Source organism: Empidonax traillii, unplaced genomic scaffold (genome assembly GCF_003031625.1).
Source record: "Empidonax traillii isolate 1590-97213 ecotype Southwest subspecies unplaced genomic scaffold, ASM303162v1 scaffold38:size1800464, whole genome shotgun sequence".
Classification (NCBI taxonomy): Eukaryota; Metazoa; Chordata; class Aves; order Passeriformes; family Tyrannidae; genus Empidonax; species Empidonax traillii.
In genome coordinates this window covers 604,513-627,987 of record NW_020955231.1, presented here as the reverse complement: position 1 = coordinate 627,987, position 23,475 = coordinate 604,513, and positions in this window count along the sequence as shown.

Here is a 23,475-nt window from a genome sequence, read left to right as displayed (position 1 = left end):
AGTTACTCAGGGAAAACAGAAACACCAGCTATGAAACTGTCACTTCCCCTCTGCACTGCAGCTCAGATCCATTTGAACCTTTTCTGAGCATCACCACCATTGCTCCCTTGATTCCCATATCTTTCACAGACACATTGCCCCGAGGAAGGGAGCTGAGAGACCTAGAGATGTCCTTCTTTGCAGGAGGTGATCTGTCGTTGCTCTGTTCTGGCAATGAACTATTTAGAGCCCAGGTGGCATAAACTCACATTTCTCCTACTCATCCAATGACACCTCTGTCAGTAACCCCATGCCACCTTGGACTGTTAGGTTTTTGGGCAAGTGAAAGTTTTGTGTCCAATGTGTGTACAAAAACCACCATGTTCCCAGGCCTCTCCACCACCATAGGAAGCAGCAGCAGCAGCCCCCATACAGCTCCAGCACACACAGAGACATCCCTCTGTGCCTTCTGCTGATGGTGAAAGAAAAGTCAGCTGACATTACCCTCAATCCCCCTCCACTTTCCAAACTCTAGGAACCTTTTGCTGAAGCACCACAATTTTTTTTACTGACTTACACCCAGCCAACATCTTGCACTCTCTGCAAGATGATAGAAGAGCACTGGCCAGCGATCAGTGGGAAAGCCAGTTCCCATCGGCCTGCAGAGGAGCATCAGCCCCACTCGTATTTGTACGTGTCCTCTGGAATCTCCACATTCAGCACTGTCCTTGCCAAAACCACCACCAAAATGTGCATGTCATTCCCTAATCTCACTGTCCCCAGAGCTGGCACTGGCTGCTTGTTCTGCCTTCCTGCTCAGACAGCTAAATAGTTATGCAGAGCACTGCAGCGCTTGAGGGGATCTCAGGTCTTTGGCACATGCTTTGGAGGGCCCTTTGTGGGCATCCTTCCTGAGTGGGTAGCCTGACTGGCGGTAGCAGAAGAACAGTTCTTGTAGTCTCTCTGGAGCAGAAAGGTCACAGCAGACCCATTCTGGAGAGGAGAACAGAGGCACTCAAACAGCTCAGTGGTCCTTGTCAACCAGGAAAGGAACAGAATCCCAAAGCCCCATTGGCTTACAGCTCCTCTCTTCTACTGAGCAATTCTATTTCAACTTCTATACCTTCACTCTGAAGGTAGTCATATTGATACAGAACCCACTTCTGCAGGCAGAGATCTTTTTTTTCAGAGCCTACACATGTTACCAACAACGTGTCAGAGCAAAGCTTTAGCACTGAGTGGAAGCAAGATACCCAGATTTAATGAACTACTCTGGATTAGCAGAGATTTTATTCCAACTAATTAAAGACCTCCCAAGCCTCCACTCAAACTCAGTCAGGCCTAAGCCTCCAGAAAAGTGACTCTCCATTGCAGTAATATGTTCCCCATAAGACACTCCATTTGTCACGGCTACCAGGTTCCAGCTTCTAGAAGAAGAAATTGCCCAGGCATCTCATCTCTGTAAGGCTTCCTGCTCCTGATTTTTGCTCACAGAAAAGGATTCAGCAAAGTCTCCAAAGATATTCCAGTTTCTCACACGAGTCTGGCATGTCTGTTTAGCCTGATCCTCCCAGAAACTGTCATTCACCTTTCAGTTGCCACCTTTAGGATGACTGACAATACTGACAGGTCCAGTATAATCTCCACATGCAGGTAGAGCAACAGTGAGCATCAAAAGCCTTGGATATGGTTGTACAGTCAGGTACAAGACTCCAGAGTCTCTCTTTGGCAGTGCATAGCCTGTATCACATCCTTTGAGTCCACGGACCTTAGGCACCTAAGAGCACCAAGCACAGGAGCTCATGGCCCACCAGAACCAGGACAAGCTGCTGCACACAAGGCATTTAGAGGGACAGTCAGGAGGTTGTCTGTCCTTTCAGACCTGTACAGATTCTGCAGATTGTACAGACCTCTATTCCCACTATGAGAACACATGGCAGAACCAAAAGTGGTCCTATGGTCTGAGAGCTCTGTTCTGATCTGGAACTAAAAAGCAATCATACCCAGTGATGACAAGTTTTGATCCCTTCGTGGTCCTCCCTGCCCTAAGCCATGACAGTAGGGCCAAACAGGGCCCAAAACCCCCTCCAACTCGCCTTCACCCCCACTCTGATCAGTGAACTAATAAATAGTGATAAATCTTGACAGAGAGCATCCAAGTGTCTGGCATGCTGTGGAGGGTGAGGGCAAGGCAGCTTCTGCTACAGGAGATGATCTCTGGCCTGCCTCTCTTGATGACCCCAGAGAATTCACAACGCCCTGCTCCCTCCTCTTGAAAGGTGATAACAAAGGTGTGAGTTTCTAAGCCTGACTGGCTCATGGAGTTAAAACCCAGTGAACCTGACCAGATCAGTGATAAAGCCAGAGCTCTGCTGAATTGGTCATTCTCTTGCTCTCTCCTTCTCTTGCCTGACCCCTCTTTTGCATGGTTCATAGAATCGGCAAAACTCCCTGACACAGAAACTGGAAGACACTCGATCTGTCGGTAACAATTTTCAGTGGCTCTGACAGGAACAGGCAGAGCACAGGAAGAATGAAAAAAGGGAAAGGCAGGAAAAAAAAAAAAAAAGAAAATAGTTCCTCTAGCCTCGCATTCCCTTTTGTTTTTCCTTTGGCTTCCTCTCTTTCCTCGTGTTGTGCAAGTGTCTCCTTTCCTTCGTCTGCTGCTGGATGGATGAAGACAGTCCAAGGGCTGCAGGAGGCATCCCAGACTGAGCCACAAAACAAACTCATCACAGAGGACAGACTGCACACAGAAGGGTAGATGAATATCTCTTACTTTAAAGCCCCCACAATTCTTGCAGCATGCTGATTCCCTGTCCAGGCCTGGGCAGGGAGGCTTGGAACAAGTAAAGGAGAACAGGTAAAGGAGAAGACAAGGCTAGTGATGATTTATATTCATATGCTATTTACATTTTGTAGGTCACCTTTGCTGGGGTGGGTGCTTTCACTTTATTCTGCAGAGTGAAGTGTGGCCTGGGACTATCAGGATGTTTTTACCCATTAGATGCATGGACTAATCTTTGATCTTTCCTGCTCTCATCACTGTGGCTTCAAGTCTGGTGCACAGTAGGCTTCACACAGGATTGGGGAAACATTTGAGAGCAGTCAGGGCATACAGACTGAGACTTCTGCAACCCCTTCTGAGCTATACATCTGACCCACAGACTGTCACTGAAGGAGACTGGACTCTGAAACCCAGGGAGTCCCTGCCCATCCCTGAGTTCTTATGCTCTTCTCTAAGCAAAAGTCATCCTGACCAAGTGTCTAGACAGAGGCAAGTACATGGTATGATGCCTACCTTTTCAGACAACCCAGTCTATGTCCACCCTAGCCAAACAGTAGATCAATGAGAGTTATGGATAGTGGAATTTGTGTTTTATCTTCAGAGCTGCATTTTCCTCCTCTCCCTCTCTCACTGAGAAAAATGTTTTTCAGAACATGTAAGCTTTTGAAGGAAGGCTGGGAGATGATAGGAAGGAGAAGCCATGGCTCTGACAGACCAAAGGCCAAGAAACCACAGTATCTATTACACAGAACCTAACTTTAACCATGACAGAACCAGACTATCATATTGTTGGACAACCTGCACCTTCACATAACACATACCCTTGGAAGAGCCTTGAAATTAAGACCTTACATGACACAATTCACAAGTATAGAGGGAGAATGGGAGAGCACTGGAAGAGAAATAGAATGATTGACAACAGCAAAAATGCACAGAACATACTTGGCTACTGAAAGTCACAACAAGTCACGTTTTTGTACTTAGCCCAGGAACAAGTGCAAATTCAGAAGAAAAGCTTTATTCCTTCCTCTGAGGTAGAAACATCATCAATGTCTATTTAAAGCAGGACTTGGTTCCAGAGTTGAAGAGAAGGCTGAAATCTGACTTTGGAAAAAATCAGTGCTTGGACTCTCCCTAAAGACAGGAATTTGACTCCCCATCCAGCTCTTTTCTGTGCCAGGATCAAGCTTTCATGGTGCCCAGCCTCACTTCCTTTGAGTATCATGGCACATTAACAAAAGGAAACCCAACAGGTGAAGTTGCAATTTCCCTTTCCGTCCAAGACAGCTGATCAGAGCTGTGCCAAAGGCAGATGCTTGTTTCCTACTCAAGAGGTAATTACAGCAGCTAGAAAACACCATTTGCCATGTTGCTTTTAATTCATCTCAGCAGAACTGACACTTCCTGCTACACTCACTCAAGGGCTGCAGGTAGAAGTCTGGGAAGGATGGCGCTGCTTCACCCCCAACTGCAAAGGGCTGGGAGGCTTTCTCTCAGCCCTCACTGTTGTCTCCATTTGTTTTGCCTTGACCCACAACCCACTCTACTGTCTGTGTCTGCTCCACAAACCATTTAGCCATCTGTAGTCACAAGCTGAACCCCTTGCTGTGAATTAAGGGTGACCTTGTGCTTGAGACACTGCTGCTGCCTCAGGAGAACAGGAGTTCAGGTCTGCTGCAAGCTCCCTGATTGTGTCCCGAGGAAGCTGCAAAAGTTCCCCAGACTTTTGGTGGTTACTTCTCCTCAGCTAGCCAGAGACACTACAATAACCCTGCTGGTGAGTCAGGTGGGGTGCGGAAATGTTCCTGCTGCCAGTAAGGCTGCAGACTGGCTGAGTGCTCCAGCAACTGCTAACAGGGGCAGCAGCAAAATCCAGGGCAGGAGGGATGATCTTGCACACCACGAACTAGAAACACATGCTGTTTGCTAGTGTGACTGGGGAAGTCCCAGAAGTGGGGTACACAGATTCAGTAGCACAATAAAAGAAGGAGAAAGGGAGAGGTAGATTAGATATCTCACAGGAGCGAGCAGGAAGAGGCTGTAACAGATCTCTGCTTGAAAAAACCAGGAACACCATCCTTGCAAACCTGGCAGCCATGGCCATTTAAACTGCACAGTCTTCAGAGCAGCTCTTGCCTCCTTTACATAGCACCTACCACCACAGACCTCCGGCTAAGATGGGGCCACCGGGCTATGAAGAGCACCAATGAAAATAAAACAGACAAACTCAATTCATGGAACATTCCTCAAGCAGCAAACACACACATAGCGAGCCACAAATGTTTCCAGCGCATCTGAAAAAGAGTCTTCTTTAATCTCAAAATTGGCCCAAATTGCCAAATTTTTAATCACAAACTGATTAAAAATGTGAGTGACTCAAAACCTAGGAAGCCTCAGCCATGGAAAGTCAGGGCAGGGAAAGTGAGGAAGCAAATCAAGCTCTCTTGGTACAGCTACAACCTCTTGCAAGTCATCATGTAGTGGGCTCTTTAAGATTCTATCCACCACAACCATACCAAATTCAGACTTATGCCAGCATGGCAGTTTGAAGTGAAACAGTCAAGTATCTGGACACCAAGGATAAATAAGATTTCTGCTAATCCTGCTTTCACAGCAGGATACTAGAAAATTTAGCTGACCTTTGTTAAATAAGCTCAGTGGGTCCCTTGAGAGACAGTGCATTACTGTGAGTGAGCAAAGAATGTCTGCCCTGGGCTATAGCCTGCAGGAGGAGGTTTTTCTTGCACAAGAGGCTGCAATCCACCCCCTTCGCCGGACAATATATTTCTGTTATGCTACAGGGAATAGGCCACCCCAAGCTACTGCAAGGCAAGGCAGTTGTAACCCGTCTGTAGAACACCTCTCAGCAGCATGGGAGACATTCTGCACCATGCAGCTTTTGAGCTGTGTCACTCTCACCAAGTAAGCTGAGTTACCACCAGAGCACCTCTTGCCCCGAGATGTCACTAGCATGGCTGTCTCTTTTCCCGCTCACAGGCTTGCCCTCTGGGCTGCCAGCACGTGCACCCTCAGAGGACCTTCAGGGGGATAGTAGAGAACAGGCAGTATCTTGGACACAAGCCCATCATAGATTTCAGTGCTGCAGGGTCCCTTTACTAAAATACTGTGAATCCATGGGCACAACATGGACCAAAATAGTTCCACAGCCAGATGCAGCCAGGCTAAATTTCACTGCTACACAGCACATTTCCTTTGGGAAATTAAACAACTTAAAAAACACCTGTCCACCTGTTCCAGCTTGACAAGCTGGAATTTAGACCACCTCATCTGACTGGCTGATGTAGCAGATGAGACAGAGCAAGGTAACATGAGGCTTTTTCATCTGTGTTTTGCTGAGGTGGATTTGATGAGACACAGAGGTCACAGAGGGTGACATCAGCTGAGATATTAACAAGTTACAGCAGGAACTACAGACTGTTTCCTTTCCAGGCATAATAAGAGAGAAAACAGTATTGCAAAGCTGCATCTAAGGTCTTTCATTCAGCATTTAACAAGCTGGATCAACCAAGTGATCTGGGCTAACCACTTTAGGGTGAACTGAGCTTGAGCTAGGACAAGTCCCACATGGCAAAGGTGTGTCCAGAACTACATTTCTGGATATCTACAATTGTTTCCTTTCACAACCTCGAGTAGTGAGAAGGAGTAGGGATGTGAGAAATGCAATCAGAAACTATTTTTTTCCATTTTTCATTCTTTAAGCAACCCCTGAGTACCTGGATAGACAAATAGCTGAATTACCTCCTCATGGCAAATTTAAAAAAAAAAAGTCTGCTTCAGGTTGGTTTGAGCTCTCCCTCTTTTTTTCTCCCTCATCTTCTCCCAACTCTGACCTCTCTAAAGTTCTCAACAGAAACAGATCACAGATTCTAGTGTCCATAAAAACAGGAACATTTTTATTTTAGTTTTGAAGCCTATTTCAATGACCCTGCTGGGATGAGGGGTAAGGAAACAGGATCATTCATCGTGGCTGAGCAGTACAATTCCATTTGCCAGGCTCTGAAATGAGAGACTCCCTGATGATGAAGTCAAAAAGGGAAAAAGCTCCCCTGTGTCATTTTTCTCCTTTTTCCCACCCCAAGCTTTTCTTTTATTTTTCTTCCTCCCTCCCCATCCCCCACAGTATCCCAGAAGGCTCTCTGGAGATAAAGGGGGAGAGAAGTAGAAAGGTTGGTGTCTCAAGGGAAACTCACACCTCTCAATATTCAGAATATTGAATATGAAATGTCACAGGAGTTATCAATCTTACTTTGACGGCACGAGGAGCTTCATTTGTTAGAGCAGGATGTGAAAGGGGCCTTTCAGAGCCATTCACTGACTCTTCAAAACACATTTCACCACTGGAGGTTTGTGATTGCTCACCCTACACGGTGTCCAGGTAGGAAAGGGGGCCACATCCAATCCTGCCAATCTGTCCTAGGCAACAAGTAGAAGAATATACAATGGCAGCAGTGTTGTGCAGAGCAGCAGTGTGAGGTGAGGGCCAATCTTTAGCTGGTAGAAAGTCACATATGCTACTTCAGTTGGCCTGTAACATATGATGATGCAGCCCAAAACACATAGGAAATTAGGCAAACCCTCTGCTGACACCAGTGACTACAGCAGATGTGAAATCAACTGAGCCTAATCCTTTTCCTCAACCTTAGGCTCATCCCTTGACATCATCGACATGTCAGCACTCTTCCTCACCTCCTCCATAATACTGGTGCATGCAGAGAGAAGCCTCAGCGAGGACCAGAGAGCAGCTTCAGGTATGACAAATAGCCCCAACTTAACAATCACATACTACACAGCAGTAGAGAGAACTGAGTCCTGGCTGACAGCAGAGCAGAGGAAGATCAGGGATTAGGCTCCAGTGAGATCAGTGGAAAAAATACTGGTAGGGCATCTCCAAAAAAAGATATACATATACACACACTGTCAGTACTATGAAGTTTCCAAGTGAAAGACAGGTTAGTCCTATGACAAGCAAAGACAGGGGGCAGGACTGCTCACTGGTGAAGAAAGATAACACTGTTAGGGGCCATAGGCTGCAGATTATATATTCTGGTCTGTGTGGTTCCCCATCTCCTTGTCAGCCCCACAGTTCAGGAGTCTGACATTCCTAACCATCACCGATTTTCCATACTGTGTGATCCACAGCCTTCAAGTTTGCACACTGTCTGCCTTTTGGGCAGCCAACAGGGATAGGTTTCACTCTTCCCCTAATTCATCTCCCCAACTACTCCCTGACTTTATTCCTGAACATCAGCAGTTTTATTTGGGGCTGAACCAGATAGCATGTGACCCGATTCTCTCTTCACTTGGCACTAAACTGCAGGCAAATCAGATATGTGTACATTCCAGGGGCCTACAAGAGATCATGTGTGTTGTTCTCTGACCAACATTTTCAAGCCTTCACAATAAAGGTTTTGTTGGAAGGTTTTGTTTTCAGTTGTACATTCTCTACTCTTAAAAATGTTCTGCTGCTCAAAAGTTAACATAAGTAGCACACCCATTCAGGCTTGCAATAGGAAACCTGAGCACCCCACAGTATTCAGTGCCTACTGTCTAAGAACCAGCTGGTGGAGACAAGTAAAGCTCCCTTGATTCCCAGGGAGCTACTGATTTAAAGCTCACTAAAGGTTCAGATCCCAAGTTTTATACAGGCAAGTTTGAAAATGTTGGACTGCTGCTGTTTCCTGCAGAGCCAGCATGTGGAAATGAGGTGCTGTTGTTTATGACAGACCACTGTGCAGAAAAAAAATCTCCTGGTCTCAAACATGACCTTTCCATCAGAGGTCACCAAAAAGTCATCAGTGATTTCATCAGATATCAACCAACTCAATTGCCCTTACGTGCACACACAGCAGTAGCAACGTACAGGTCACACTCATTTCCTTGTGTGACTCAGTCAGTCTGAGCCCAAGGCCACCAGTTAGAAGAAAGAAAGATCGCCTGAGATCCTGAATTAGATTTCTGCTCTTGGCTCAGATCTCATTCTCAGAAATATGCCTACTGAGTGATTACAGGAATTATACACCCAGTTTAGTGTTACAGGAGGGTGTCCTAGTGACAAGGGGGTTGCACTGGAATGGCATCGACCAACACCCCAACACCTCTGCTCAGACTGCAGATCTGCTCCAGCATATTTACACCATGGATTTGTATGGCTGCTGCCTGATGTTAGCATGGGAAAAACAATAAAGAGATGAAAGAATAATACAGACATGAGGGTGACTATTTTCCAAAGAGGAAACACTTGCTCTAGCTGTCAATGATTTACAGGGTCACGTTGTTCATTGTTGACATATTTTATTGTCATTATTTATCACGTTCACTGCTGGAGCCCTAAGGAGCCCTGCACAGAAACTTGGGCCATGTAGCACAAGGTGATGTACAAATACAGAAAACTGTCGTGGAGGGCGAGGGGGGGTGGGTAAAAGCACCGGAGTCCTGCCAGCTGCTGCCACTGCAGAAGATACTGCAGATTCACAGCAGGACATAAAAGAGGCAGTAGGGGGAAGATGGCAGGTGTCCAGAGTGCCAGAGTATTTCTCAGCTCAGCACAGAACAAAAAGATTCTCTTCACTTCATCAAGTTTATAGAGTTAAGTTCACAAATGCTAAATGCTTGCGTCATTTTTAACACTTTCTCACCGGCCGCAAGGCTTCCAAAATGCAGAGGAAATGCCTGCACAGTCAGAATCCTGAAAAGAAGACTACCCAATAATAATAATAGTAATTATTATTATTGGTATTGTTACAACAGATTTATACAGGCTGCCTCTATCAAGAGAGACATTGTACTCTCCTTGTGAAATAACATTTGCTTTGCTGTTCGCAGAAGAATTAGAGGCTTTACTGGCAAAAATACACTGGCAAGTTATTCCCAAAGCAATCCAAGTGAAAGCAGAGGTCCACATCAAATATGTACACTTGCACTTGCTTAGTCTATGATCACTTTCGTAGTGGTTTAAATCAGGAGCAGTATCCAGATACTCCACTACTACACATTAGTGCAGTTCACTGATTTCATATAAAAACCCCGCAGACATGATACAGGGAGAGAGCGCAATCAGACCCCGTCCGAGAGCACCCTGTCCATATGCTGTTACTCATTACAAAGTATGATCTCAGTGCCTAGGGGCTCCTAGGAAGGCCAAAGTCCCCACTCCACTAGATTCTGCACTGATCAGTAATGACATACAGCACCTGCTTCAATAATTTGCCATGGAAGGAGACTGAAACCAGGTATATTCTGCATACACTCTCAGATGATGAAAATACAGCCAAGTCTTGCAATTACATGGTGAGCCCATACAAGTCCATAATTTTTCTTCAAGCCTCAGCTCCCATTCTAGGGAGTTGATGAGATATTGCAGAGAAAGGTTTCCCTTTTACCTAAAGGACCTTTCCAACTCAGACCTTTAGGCTGGTCTCTCTGCCCATTTTTGATTTCCAGCTGCATCTTCAGTGCATGGCACAGTGAATGGCTGGGGTGGCTTTCAATCCTATCTGTGCTAAATCAGTCTAGAATGAACAAGAAGCCCAAAGAACAAAACAGGAAGAGAAGAATGGTGCCACTACAACCCTTTTGAGTCAAAACTGACACAAACTTTCCAGACTGACTTTTCAATGTGCCTGAACTTGAGTTAGAATTACCAACTCGATGTGCACATTTATTTTACTTACTTTTTATGCAGATTTAAAGAAATCATTTATCTCTGTCAGGAAAAAAGTGAAATACCAGCACACACCAGGAAAGAAAATAAACACACCACTGCTCCAAGATAGTGGTGTGGGAGCTGTGCAGAGCTGGCAGCCACAACCCTTGTGAGAAACAGTGTGGCTCCTCCCTGCTTTATGTGTTCTCTGCTGTGTTATTTTAGCTAAAGGGAGTACCCCAAGTATCCCAAAGAGCAGCTGCTGCTATTACCCATACACAGGGTTACTAACAAAACAAAACAACAAAAATCCCACACAGGATCTAAGAGGTTGTGCTGGCTCTCCAGATAGCACAGCACCTGCAGTCCAGATGGAGGAAAGCCCTGGCTGTTAGCAGATGGCCCAAAGGCCTCTCTGAAGTACAGCGCCCTTCCTGGACCATCCTACAGGTCCTAGAGATAGTCACAATTCTGCAGCACTGCCAAGCTTTCCACTGTGACCACTTCCCTGGGGAGACTGTTCCAGCACCCAACCACCCTCTGGGTGAAGAACCTATTTCTAATATCCAACCTAAACTTCCTCTGACACAACTTCAGGCCATTCCCTCAAGTCCTGTCACTGGTCAGAGAAGGGATCAGTGTTCTCCCCTCTTCTTCCCTTCACAAGGAAGTTGTAGACTGCAATGAGGTCTCCCCTTAGTCTCCTCCTCTTCAACCTGAACACAGCAAGTGACCTCAGCCACTCCTCATATGAGTTCTCCTCAAGGCCCTTCACCATATTCCTTGTCCTCCTTTGGACACTCTCTAATGGCTTAATATCCTTCTTATATTGTGGTGCCCAACACTGCACACAATATTCAAGCTGAGGCCACACCAGTGCAGAGCAGAGCAGGACAATCCTCTCCCTCAACCGGATGATGTTTTGCCTGATGCCCCCCAGGACACGGTTGTCCCTCCTGGCTGCCAGGGCACTGCTGACTCATTTTCAACTTGCCATCCATCAGAACCCTCAGGTCCCTTTCCATGGCACTGCTTTCCAGCATCTCATTCCCCAGTCTGTACAATATCTGGGGTTGCCCCATCCCAGGTGCAGAATCCAGCACTTCCTTTTGTTGAACTTCATAGGGTTGGGGATTGCCCAGTCCTCTAATCTGTCAAGGTCTCTCTGCAGGGCCTCCCTGCCTTCGAGGGGGTCAACAGCTCCTCCCAGTTTTGTATCATCTGCAAACTGCTTAGTATCCCTTCCAGTGCTGTGTCCAAGTCATTTATGAGGATGTTGAAGAGCACAGGGCCCAAGATGGAGCCCTGTGGAACCCCACTAGTGACAGGTCACCAGTCTGATGTTACCCATTCACTATTAACCTTTGTGTTCGACCCATGACCAATTGCTCACCCACCTCAGTATGTGTTTATCCAGCTGTGCTGGACATTTTGTCCAGAAGGGTCCTGTGAGAGACAGTATCCAAAGTTTTACTGAAATCCAGAAAGATTACATCATTTGGCTTCCCTCGATCAGCCAGGTGGGTTACCTTGTCAGAAAAGGAAATCAGGTTGATAAGCAGGACTTTCCCCTCATGAAGCCATGCTGGCTGTGACCAACGACTTGTGGTCTTTCAGGTATGTCTCAGTACCTCCTAAAATAATTTTCTCCATAACTTTACCAGGCACTGCAGTGAGACTGACCAGTTTGCAGTTTCTGGGACCCTCCTTCTTGCCCTTCTTGAAAACTGGGACAACATTTTCCAGCTTCCAGTCAGCTGGGACCTCTCCAGATTCCCAAGACTGCTCAAAAATCATCAAGAGAGGTTTTGCTACGACATCAGCCAGGTCTTTGAAGATTCTTGGATGAATCCCATCAGGCCCCATAGATTTGTAGGAATCCAGCTGGAGCAGCAGATCCCACACAATTTCAGGGTTAACTGGTAGTTGACCATTCTCACAGTCATGGTCCTCCAGCTTAGGGCACTGAGACTGCCTTGATCTGTCATCTCTGTCGAAAAACGAGGCAAAGAAAGTGTTAAACACCTCTGCCTTGTCTCTCTCCCTGTCTGGGAGGTGACCCTCCTCATCCTGTAGCAGGCTGATGATATTTCTACACTGCATATTGCCATTAGTGTATTTGAAAAAACTCTTCTTAATGTCCCCCCTATTTTTGGCAGCTTCAACTCCAGTTAAGCTTTGGCCACACAGATCTTCTCCCTACAGCAGCAAGCAGCATCTCTGTATTCTTCACATGTTACTTGACCTTGCTTCCACTTACATGTACCTCCCTTTTTTGCCTTGTTTCCAAGAGAAGATACCAGTTCAGCCAAGCCAGCCTTCTGCCTCACCTGCTTGACGTTCAGCATTTGGGAATTACCTGCTTCTGTGCCCTTAGGAGGTGATACTTAAAAAGTGACCAGTATTGATGGAACTCAGCACTTGCAAAGACATTTTCCCAGGGGACCTTACTTACTAATTCCCCGAGCAGCCTGAAGTCTGCTCTCCTCATGTCCGGAGTTGAGGTTTTGCTGGCAGTTTTCCTCCTGTCAACAGAACTTTTAAACTTGATAGCTTCATGGTCACTGTGGCCAAGAAGGCCACCAGTCTCCACTTCACTGATGAGATCCACTCTGTTGATAAATAGCTGATCAAGGAGGGCTTTTTCCAAGTCAGTTCCCTCATCCAGGTTTTTTAAGAATCTTCTGGCCCAGGTTATATCAGCTGTGTGATGCTCCGAGTTAATTTCTAGGAAGTTGAAGTCCCCCATTAAGACAAGGGTAGTTGACTTGGAAGTGTCCCTTAGTTCCTCAAAGAATAATTCAGCGGTGTCGTCCCTGGGAGACAGCTTCAGGGCCGTGTCACACATGTACCAGAAGAAGACTCCCCCCAGGATCTTTTGACACTTTTAACGTGAGATCACTACTGGATGAGGTAGGAGGGACTTATGGAGATTGCCCGATTCAACCATCCTGTCCAAACCAAGATCAGCAAAAGGGGATGGCTGAAGGCTGTGTCCAGTCAGTTTTTAAATATCTCCAAGGATGGGGACTCCACAACCTCTCTGTGAAACCTGTTCCAGTGTTTGACCTCCCGACAGAAATCACTGGTACATGGCTCACATGTGGAGATATTCAGCCATCTTCTAACTGGATTTGTTCACCATGTGTCAGATATTAAATGAAATAACCCCATTGTCCCTAGCCAGCATGTTACTGGTATTGTAAGAATCCTACTGCAACAGTATTTGGAGCCCAGCTGGAGCTCAAGATCCCATATGTTACATCTGTCACACCATGAACAGACAAGACATAGAAAAACTGAAGAAACAGGATACAGAGAGGTGGCATGGTTCAGTTTAGCTTACACAACAGGCAGAACTAAAGCCAGGGGCTCTGAATCCTCTGTTCACTTCACAGCATCAGAAGAACCATGCTAAAACATCGCCAATAAAGCAGCTGTGTTCCGCTTCACCACCACCATTGGTGACATTTTTCATAGTAAGTACAAGCTGTTACAAGTTTAGCCCTTACCTCTTCCTGTTCATAGATCCAAAAAGGGCTTTCTGCAAGACAGTTCCTTGTTTGAGTATTCCCTGTATAAGGAACATGCTCAGATCTCTATTGCAGTCATTCACCTTCAGAAGAACTTTCATTCCTATGTAAAACATTTGAGGTCACTAAAGTTATCTACTCTTACTACTGCAGCATGAATTAACAATGGAAATAGCAAATAGTCACAAAACAGGAATTTTCTGATGGACCAAGAGCACACCTTCTTCTCATTAAAATTGTCAGGTGCAAACCCAGACCCCCCTGCACCATGGTCTGTGATCTTGTTGGTAGGGCTGTGCAACTTCTCTATCCAGAGCAGGGATACACCTGCTCTGAGAAGCACCACTTTTCCGGGTTGCTACCCTTTTGCCAGCACTTTTCTGGTTAAAGGCAAAGCTGAGGGAAAGTTAAAGAGCAGCAACAGCTGCTCCGGTGTCTTCCCCAGATGTTCAGCTGTGTTCAGCCGGTTAACGGTTTGAGAAATCATTCGTCAGCAAAGGTTTTGCTGCCTTGCAGGCTTATCTCTGAAACAATATGGTACTCACAGAAGAACTCGCTCTCACCCTTCCACACTTGGCACCTAGAAACCCCTTGTCATTTCTTAACCCACTACACTCTGTATTCTCTCTTTGGATTGTAGAAATTATTTGATGCCATGATGGATAGAGATGTGAGGAAGCACCCACCCAGTTGAGACTGCCTGCATGCAGTCACAAAGGTTAATCTGAATGTTTCCTGAATAAAAAAGTTAACCCAGTTTTTCTGAGTCCTGTTTTTCAGCATGTCTCCCTGCTAGAGTGCTTTCTTCTGCTGATTATCATTCAATTACTGTTATGATTCTCTGCTACAGGGATTGATTGCAGAGGTCAGTAAAAGGGAGATTACAAGGAGTGTTAATGTTGAGATTAGGGTATGGTTGAGATCAGGGTGGAGCAGAGTGGCTCATGTCCAAAGTTATAGCCAGTCAAATTACAAACAGCAAAGGGCAGTTTAAGCAGGCCAGTGTTAGGACCTCTTAACACCAGGTATCCAGGACTTGGAACTGAACCACAGTGACAAGAGCTAATTGCCGGCGGGATACAGTCAGGATAAATTAGAAGTGTTAACTGCCAATTAAAATGACAGGGCCAATATCAGGGCCACTACAAAGATCAATTATGGGATTACAGCAAAGGTCTACAAGTACATAAGAACAAAGCCCACCTGCAGCCTCACAGAGAAACTCAGATGAAGAGCTTCCAAGTCTGGGAGAAGACTTTCTTTGACTTGAGGCAGCTGGAAGACACAGGCTCAGCCTCTCTCAGCTGGCACAACTGAGGTTCAGGGAAGTTCAGGAAACAAGGCTGATTTACTCCAGGTGGCGTTTCAACTGTGAGGCCTCCAGTGATGCTAGGAGTAAGTAAGATCTGACTTACCTTTGTGATATTAACAATCTCATGGCTGTAAAAAAACTATCAAGAGGGGCAAGAGACAGATGCCTTTACAAAGGGCTCACTGAAAAAAAGAGCACCAAGCACAGCTCTATCAGCCTAAGAAACCAGCCAGGTGTGAAATCCAGACCTCCTGTACTGCTTCTGTGCTGGTGTTAACACCAGTGAAAGTAGGATCAGGGGTTTTAAGCTCAACCTTGCTCTTTCCATGCTTAATTACTTGCCCATCCATAAGCACAATATGCAGTGTGTGAAAGGACTCCTCAGACTTCTGCTGAGCACTCCAGCTGTCTCAGAGCAATAAACAGAGCTTTATAAATAACTTCAGAGATTTTCCCCTCTATTTGCAGAGCTCTCACATCGCTCTTAGGACCTTCTCAGCTCACACAGACCTTCTCATCCTCTTTGAAGACTTCTAGCCACTGTTATAGCACAGTCAGGACAGGGGTACAAAAAGCACCATCTCTCCTTTGCCCTTCAAAGCCATCTAGGTGAGGACTGAGGCCAGAGCACAAGGTGGGCAGGCAGAGAAGCCACACTGGGCTGGAGGAACACAGGTGTAGATTTCCCTGTTCCAAGTTTGCTCTCGCCCTGTATCAACCCATCCATACCTAAATGATCCCAGTTTGGAACAAAATTGCTAAATGCCCACAGAGACTGACCACATCCACCTTTGGGGCAGAACATATGTTACTCCAGAATCTTCCACATGTGAAGGAGACAATGATTCTCTGCATGCCAATCCTACAAAGTCCTGAATACCCTGGAAGCTGCCCAGATTTCTTTGGAGCTGTGGGACTCACAATGAAGTTACCTGCAATCCTGCAGCACACCTTCCTCTGCAGCACAACAAAGGTGAGATCAAAACCCCATCCCAAAAAAACTGGCTTTCTTATCCAAGCACATGCCCTTACACTGCCCAGCTCCCATGCTATACTGGAGCACCATTCGCCCAAAAAGGCTGCCAAACAATGTCCTTTTTACTGTCTGGACAAGATCCCCTGAACCCTTTGCTCTGTAGAGGCAGCCAGTCAGAACTGCCCTGCCTCCTCAGCTCACCTCCATTTGCTGCTGTAAATCTAAAGAGAGATTATCTTACCTGCCACAGTGTTACCTCCTTGGCTGCCAGCAACGGCAAAGGGACTGGTGAAAAATGCTGTAAATTAATTAACATCAGACCTCTTGTAGCTGTTTGTTACTGTAAACAAACATTTTAATATGCAGTAATTAATTAAATCTGCCATGCTGTCCCCCTCCTCCCATTGATCTTTCTTCAGCTTTTCTTCTGCTCTGCCTCATCTTTTTCGCTTGGTGAAACAGATCACTTGCAAACAGAGACACAGCTTTCCCAGTGGTCCAACAGCAACGACCCAATTCAAAGAGATCACTTCCCTCTTCTTAATCAAATATTGGCTTCTTTTTTGCCCACACATCCGGGGTTTTTTTTCTCCTCTTGTGCACGCTCTTTTCCCTCTGACACTTTTTTTCCCACTTACCAAATGCAAATATAAAATTAAATTTTTTTAATAATAATTTAAACACCACCTCAACACTTCCCTGTTGTTTCCTGGAAAAAAAAAAAAATCTATCAGATGACATATCTTGGCACTATCCACTTCCCTTCACCAGAATCTTTCCAGCCCCCTCCTACTATAGCCCAGCTTTTTTATTCTCTCAACTCTAAACTGAGCCCAAAGTTTTCTCTTAACCTATAGGCAAGCTGTACCAGGCACTGCTCAGACAAAACACATCTTCCAGCCAAGTTTTCCTATTAGCTCTAGCATAGTGCCCTATGTTTTACCCTTCTGCATTCCTAACCCCTAACAGAATCCAATTATGACTCCAAGAGTTCTGCAAAGCTGTAGACAGAGCCCAAAAGGCACTGCCCAGACAGACCTGGTCACTTTGAACCTGAATGGTTAGGGTTAAGCTTTGGGTCTGGATTAAGGTAGAAGGAGAAAGTGCAGGTTGGCCATTGGAGCAGGGCTGAAAACACATGGCAAAAGGAAAGGAGGTACTGTCAGGAGACCTAGGATGGGAGAAATGTTCCTACTGATCAGAACTAAGGAGGATCTCTTCTTTGATTAACTGCGAAAAGGACAGTTTTAATGAAAGAACCATCATTACAACCAGTAGAAAACGTAAGCCCAGCACTCCAGTAGAGTAGGCTGAAAAGCAGGAAGAGTAGGGGTGCTCCATGGCACAGTATAAACCAAGACCCACAGGTGACCATAGCAGAGGCAACACTCACCAATTAGACTGCAGTTTCACAATCTCTAAACAGGACTGCCAGAACCAGGTCCATCAGCATTCCTAGACAAGACAAGGTGTTGAATTAGGTTCAGAGAACTTCCAGGGAGCCCATTTAGGGGCAGCATGAGATGGTACTATCAACAAGATTGAAGACAAATGAAATCTTGGTCTGAGATACTTCCACAAGACAGAACTGAAGATGGGTGAAAGGCCAGGCCCCAGATGAAATGAAACCTCCCAGAACAAGGGCAGAGTGATAAAATTCTAGGTGAGGCTTGTGAGGCTAACTAAGTGCAGGGATAGCTCTCAGGCAGCTTTCCTTCCACCCTGCCTCCCTCCCCCCAAACTGTGTCTTCACACCTTGAAAAGACCTGGTTTCACCGCTCGTGAAACAGTCTGGTTTCTGTGGGTTGACATGGGGCTATTGCAGTGGGACACAGAGCCAAGGCATCAAGATGGCACGGGGGTCTTGCAGCTAGGTCACAGCTATTGCAGGGACATGGAAATGGAATAGAGATGTGATGGGGGGACCCCAAGGACACTTAGAGCAGTGCCCTTTCCCACTATCACAGCAAATACCCATTTGAACTTTGCCCAAAGCAGTCTAGATTCCATTTAGCATGTTCACCTTCTCACTTCCATGACCCAAAAATTATGGTAATATTTGAATGGCACAGGTTTGTTGGATGAGAACTGGGATTTTGGAGCATCTCTGTAAGTGCATACAGATGGAGGTAAGTGTATGACAATGAATTTACAGATGTGCTCATATAATAAATGTTATGGTGTTGCATGCTGTTTGCAGAATGATTGTTCTCACTGACAGGTTGTAGCATTTTCACATTGAGGCAACATTTCCAAAGACACCCAACAAAATTTTATTCCCACAGAAAAAAAGTGTTAGTGTGGGTGGAGCTAAGCCAGCACTATTTGATGCTGGGAAGAGAAAGGAATTACAGTTGTTCACCAATACTGGCTTATACTGCAGCAGGGAGAAACTGCCCCTCCTGGCAACCAGAACTACCTAAAGAACTGCGTCAGGAGCAAGGCTCAGGAACTGCCCCTTTCTGCTATCCAGGCCACTTGATGTAATCCTTATTCCTTCCAGAGAACAGAATTTCTGCAGATCATACAGATCTGCCAGGCAGGAGACCACTGGCTCTGTTCCACTACAGGGGGAGAGCTCTCTAACCTCCATCAGACTGCCAGGGTGTGCAAGGCCTAAGGTTGCACTGTACTTTTCTAATTGTGGGCTTCACCACGAAAGCTGGCTCCAGTGAAGCCAACCACAGTCATGAGTACCCAGCTTCTCTGAAGAGCAGGACCTGCATTTGCAGTTTTATTATCCATTTTTCTTTTAATGTCCTGCACACTTGAGAAACCCTGCTTGAGAGTCAGAATGAGAGAGGGAGAAAGAGAGAGAGAGGGAGAGAGAGAGCTCATCATGCCCATAAAAGGGACAGATTCTGATTAGCTGAAGTTATAAAAATGATTTATACTTGCAAACATTATTTCTACTTGTATTGTTTGCCTGCAAGCGTTAACATCGCGTCATGGACACTGTAGCCAGACTCAGTCATCCCTTGAGACGGGACAGATGGCTAACGTCCCCTTCCCATCAAAGAAACCCCTGAATGCAGAATTGGGGTGACCAAAAGAAAGACTTTGCTCTGGCTCTTGGCACTTCCGAGCCTCATGGGAACAGTCATCCTCGTGCAGCCAAAACAGTCCCAGGCATCAAGAAGAGCGATCCTGATGTCAGCTTCTTCTTCTCTCTGCTTGGCATTTCTCGAGCAGAAGAAGCATGCTGAGTCCTGCCTATATTGTGCACTTTCCCCGCCTCCTGCCAGCCCAGATCTGGGTTTATTTCCTCATCCGTGATTATTGTAAAGAGGAGCAGAATGAAATGCAGATGCAAAACACGCTCGTAAGAATTTCCTCTCTCTCTCTCCCCCATCTGCCAGAGAATAGATTTTAATCTTTAATCCATGAGCAATCAGCGAACACTAGCGAATTGCAAATTACAGATGTTTTACTGTCTTTGGCATTTTTAGCTTCCTCGCTTCCCCACTGCCACTCAGTGTCTTTCTCACATCCTCCCCTCTTCTGCATTCATCGAATGCCACGCGCCATCACCAAAACCATATGACACTGTCATCATTTGGTAATTAAACCTTTACTCACTTTAAATACGCAAAGCTGGCTGGGGTAAGCAGCACTTAACCCTTTCCTGACAGGATTTATGCATATCTGGAATGAAGGGAAGGGTGGGATGATGGCAGAACAGTCAGTGAGGGGAAGCCCAAAGTTGGAAATCATGTCCAAGTGCTGAGGGCTTTCTTTGAAAGCATCCCTTGTCTAAGAAAGGCCAAAAGAGATGGCTTGCTTCCATTTACCTTGCTGTCTGGGCTGTGTGGTGCCATTGACCCAGGAGAGCATAGGCTCCTCTGTTAAACAAACCCCATAAGTTTACGGAAGACACTTGGTTTCTCATAATCTCCAGGAACTGCTCACCCCAACTTTAACCCTGCACCACCCTTCCATACTAAGCAATTACAGGCTCAGCCCTGGACTAGCCCTAGGTGCTTCAGATTGTTATTAACACAAGCTGCCCCAGTCTGAGGTCTTTAGTTTGATTCTTTGCTGCCCAAATGGAGATATCCAAATAAAATCTAGTGAAAGGACACCAGGCAGATATAGAACAGATGTACAAGCATAGGCAATCTCTCAACAGGGTTAAAAAGTAGGTTTGTAACCATCCTTCCTGAAAGTATATTTCATCTGTGAAGGACAGAGAAGAACTTTTATACTGATTCAGTTGCAATCTTGTAGAGAAAAGACAAAGCGTAGTATAAATGCTCTCAAAAAGAGTTGCTGCAGTGGCCTGGGTCTCTTGTCTTAGGGTGCCTTCCAGCAGGGCTCTCAGCATGGTCCAAGACACAAGAGAGCACTCATCCCTACTAGTCTGTGAACAATCTGAATTCCCAGTAAAGGTTAAATCACAATTCATTATCAAAGAAGTCCACGGTAAATTGGAGCTGGAGAGAGTAAGACATGGCAAGAAGGAGGAAGGGGGGGAAGGAGGGAGGGAGAAAAACGTAGGTGCAATTATTTTGCCATAGATTGGCAGGGCCTGCTTTCCCTATAAAAAGACTGCAACATTTGGGGAAACATAAATAACAGTTGACAAGAGACTGCACCGTAGAGACAGGCAGTAATTGTTTCACCTCCCTCTGTGCCCTGTCCACTGTAGGCTCCCAAGGAACTACCTTTGTATCTTAGCTCGAGGCAGCAGCTCAGGGCCCCTCTGGACCAGGAACAGAGAGAGCCTTAATCATTTTCTACAAGTTTGTCAATTTAACAAGTGTTTGCCCAAGGGGTATCTGTCTTCCTGCCTTCCTTTATTCCTCTCTCTGCTTGTTTGTTTGTGAGCTGGTGCATTCTGGCTGCCATCACCAGCTTCACACAAGTCTGGCTTTAAGCAGGATATGACCATCACTGGAAGCAACATGGTTAACCCCAGTTTCAGAGGTTACTAACTGGTATCCTCTCCACTTTCTGCCTTCACTCCTTTTTTCCTCCATCTCTCCTTCATTTATGTGTTGGCTGTGGCAGTCACAGAGAGAAACAATGATCCTTCCCTCCTGTCTCACTGCCCTGGATGCTGAGTTTACCCCACGGCAGATGGAGTTAAATTCATCAAAAAGCTGCGCACTGGCTGTCCTTGAAAACAGTCTTTCAGAAAGTCCCCACAGGACCTAGGGCAGCACCAGGGATCTCTGGTTTATCAAGACATTTTGGAATGCCATCCTGCTGCTGGGTGTCTCAGCTGAAAGCATGTTTGTGTCAGGTGAGGAAGAGGAGGAAGGCAGGAGTGAAGACTGAATGCTGATGGGAAGGGGCTGCACTTCTCTCCCTGTGCCAGGGCCCCAGACCCTCTCAGAGTCTGACAGGTTGAAACATAGGAATTTCCACAGTAATTCAGACAACTATACTTTTCATTCTTTTTTCTCTTTGAATGCAGTAATGAGAAGAAAAAATGCCGTAAGGAAGTATTACAGTGCCTGATTTAAAATAATTTTTTGTTTCAAATTTCTCAGGACAGGCTTACTTTCACAGACACTGTTCCTATTAGCCATACCCTAAATATCACTGTAACATGCCATTAGAACAACTCAGCATTCTCTCAAGAAAACTGTTTATTCCTTCTCCCATTACTCCCATCTTCTGTTTGAGAAAGCACTGGACTTTGGTCTTAATCCTAGCCCAAACCCCGGGCTTCAGAGCCAAATCACCCATCTCACCAATAAATTAGAATGAAGGACATGGAAGTCCAGAGGCATCAGATCTCTTCCTTAGTTTAAAGACTCAGCAGACTCTGGTTAAAAAAAAAAATAGGAGTGTTCAGTCTTGGTATTCTGACCCAAAACTAAGTGATAGCCAGAGCAGGAAGACATTACAGAAGCAACAGCCCTGGTGAGAGCCAAACATCTAAGTACAGAACACATAGATTTTGGCTCCCTCAACATAAAACTTCACTTGAATTATAGTGGACAGCCCATCCTGGCAGTTAAGAGAAATTTAAGACTCAGCAGCTGTGAGAGCCCTGTAATGTCCAGTCAAACTTGGTTCTAGTCATTTGCATTAAGGCAATTCTCCAGCCTACATCTGGGCTGAAATCAGACTTTTATTCTAGTTCGGCTGTAGGACTACAAAGATTGAAACTTCTAGTTCATGTACTGTAGTGCTGGGCCCTCTCTCTTCAGGAGAAGGCTGTGTTTGACTAGCAGCATTACAATATCTTTTTCTGGAATTACTTTTATGGATTTCATTGTTCTAGTATTTCTGCACCAAGACCTTTTTAGAGATCCCTACACAGGTAACTCCAGGACAGTTATTGTTGTCTTAAAGAAAGGGTACAAATACAGAATAAATTCAGCCAATATCTCCTACAACACTGAGCTTAGCCACAAATAAGATCCAAACATCCTGCCTGTTCCTATTCTAGATTTGGTTTAGGCCTAAATATTAAATATGTGACCAAATGACCAAAGTGTTTAAAGAAGTCATTAAAGATGGGAGCAGGAGTAAACTGCTGGCATTTATGCCCCTGTGAGACAGGACAGAGAAGAAAGGTTTGACTGCAAAACACACTTGTGTTCCAAACATGGCTTATGTTATGGAGCTGGGTGGAAGATGCTTAAGGCAACATGACATTACTGCAGGCAGGCAGCAGCAACAATCCCAGGAAACCTCCCTGCCACTCACCTGTCAGTATTTTATTTTACAATGGGACTGGCCTTGAGCTTTGTACTTACATCAGACTCTCCTGCATTACAAGGGAAGAAATGCACTGACCATGATCCATTTGAGAAAGGCAAGCAAAAGAACATTCACTTAAACACTTAGATTCACAGCAAGCATTTATGTGTTGCGTCTCACATAAACCATATGAGAGGCAAAAAGTCTCAAGTCCAATGGAAAAATCTTCCAGGATTCTCACTTGTTGTCTTTTCCTGATCATTGAGACAATGAAAACATGTTTCCCAAGAGCCAGAAGTACCACAATAGCTACTGTTGCAATTGTCACCTCCGAAAAGGTACCAGTGTGAATAGCTATGAACCACAGAGTCCAGTGTTTAACTTCAGCTGCAAGAAACCAACAGCTGACAGTAGAATTTGTCTCTGTAAGATGCCCTGTGCTCTCTGTATGCTTGAAACTGCATCCCAGCCTCTCCAAGACTTGCTGCCCCCAGGCCCTTTACATGCCAGCAGTGGTTTATAATCTCAGTCTCCTCACCACTGGCAGGCAAGTCTTTAAGAAAAATG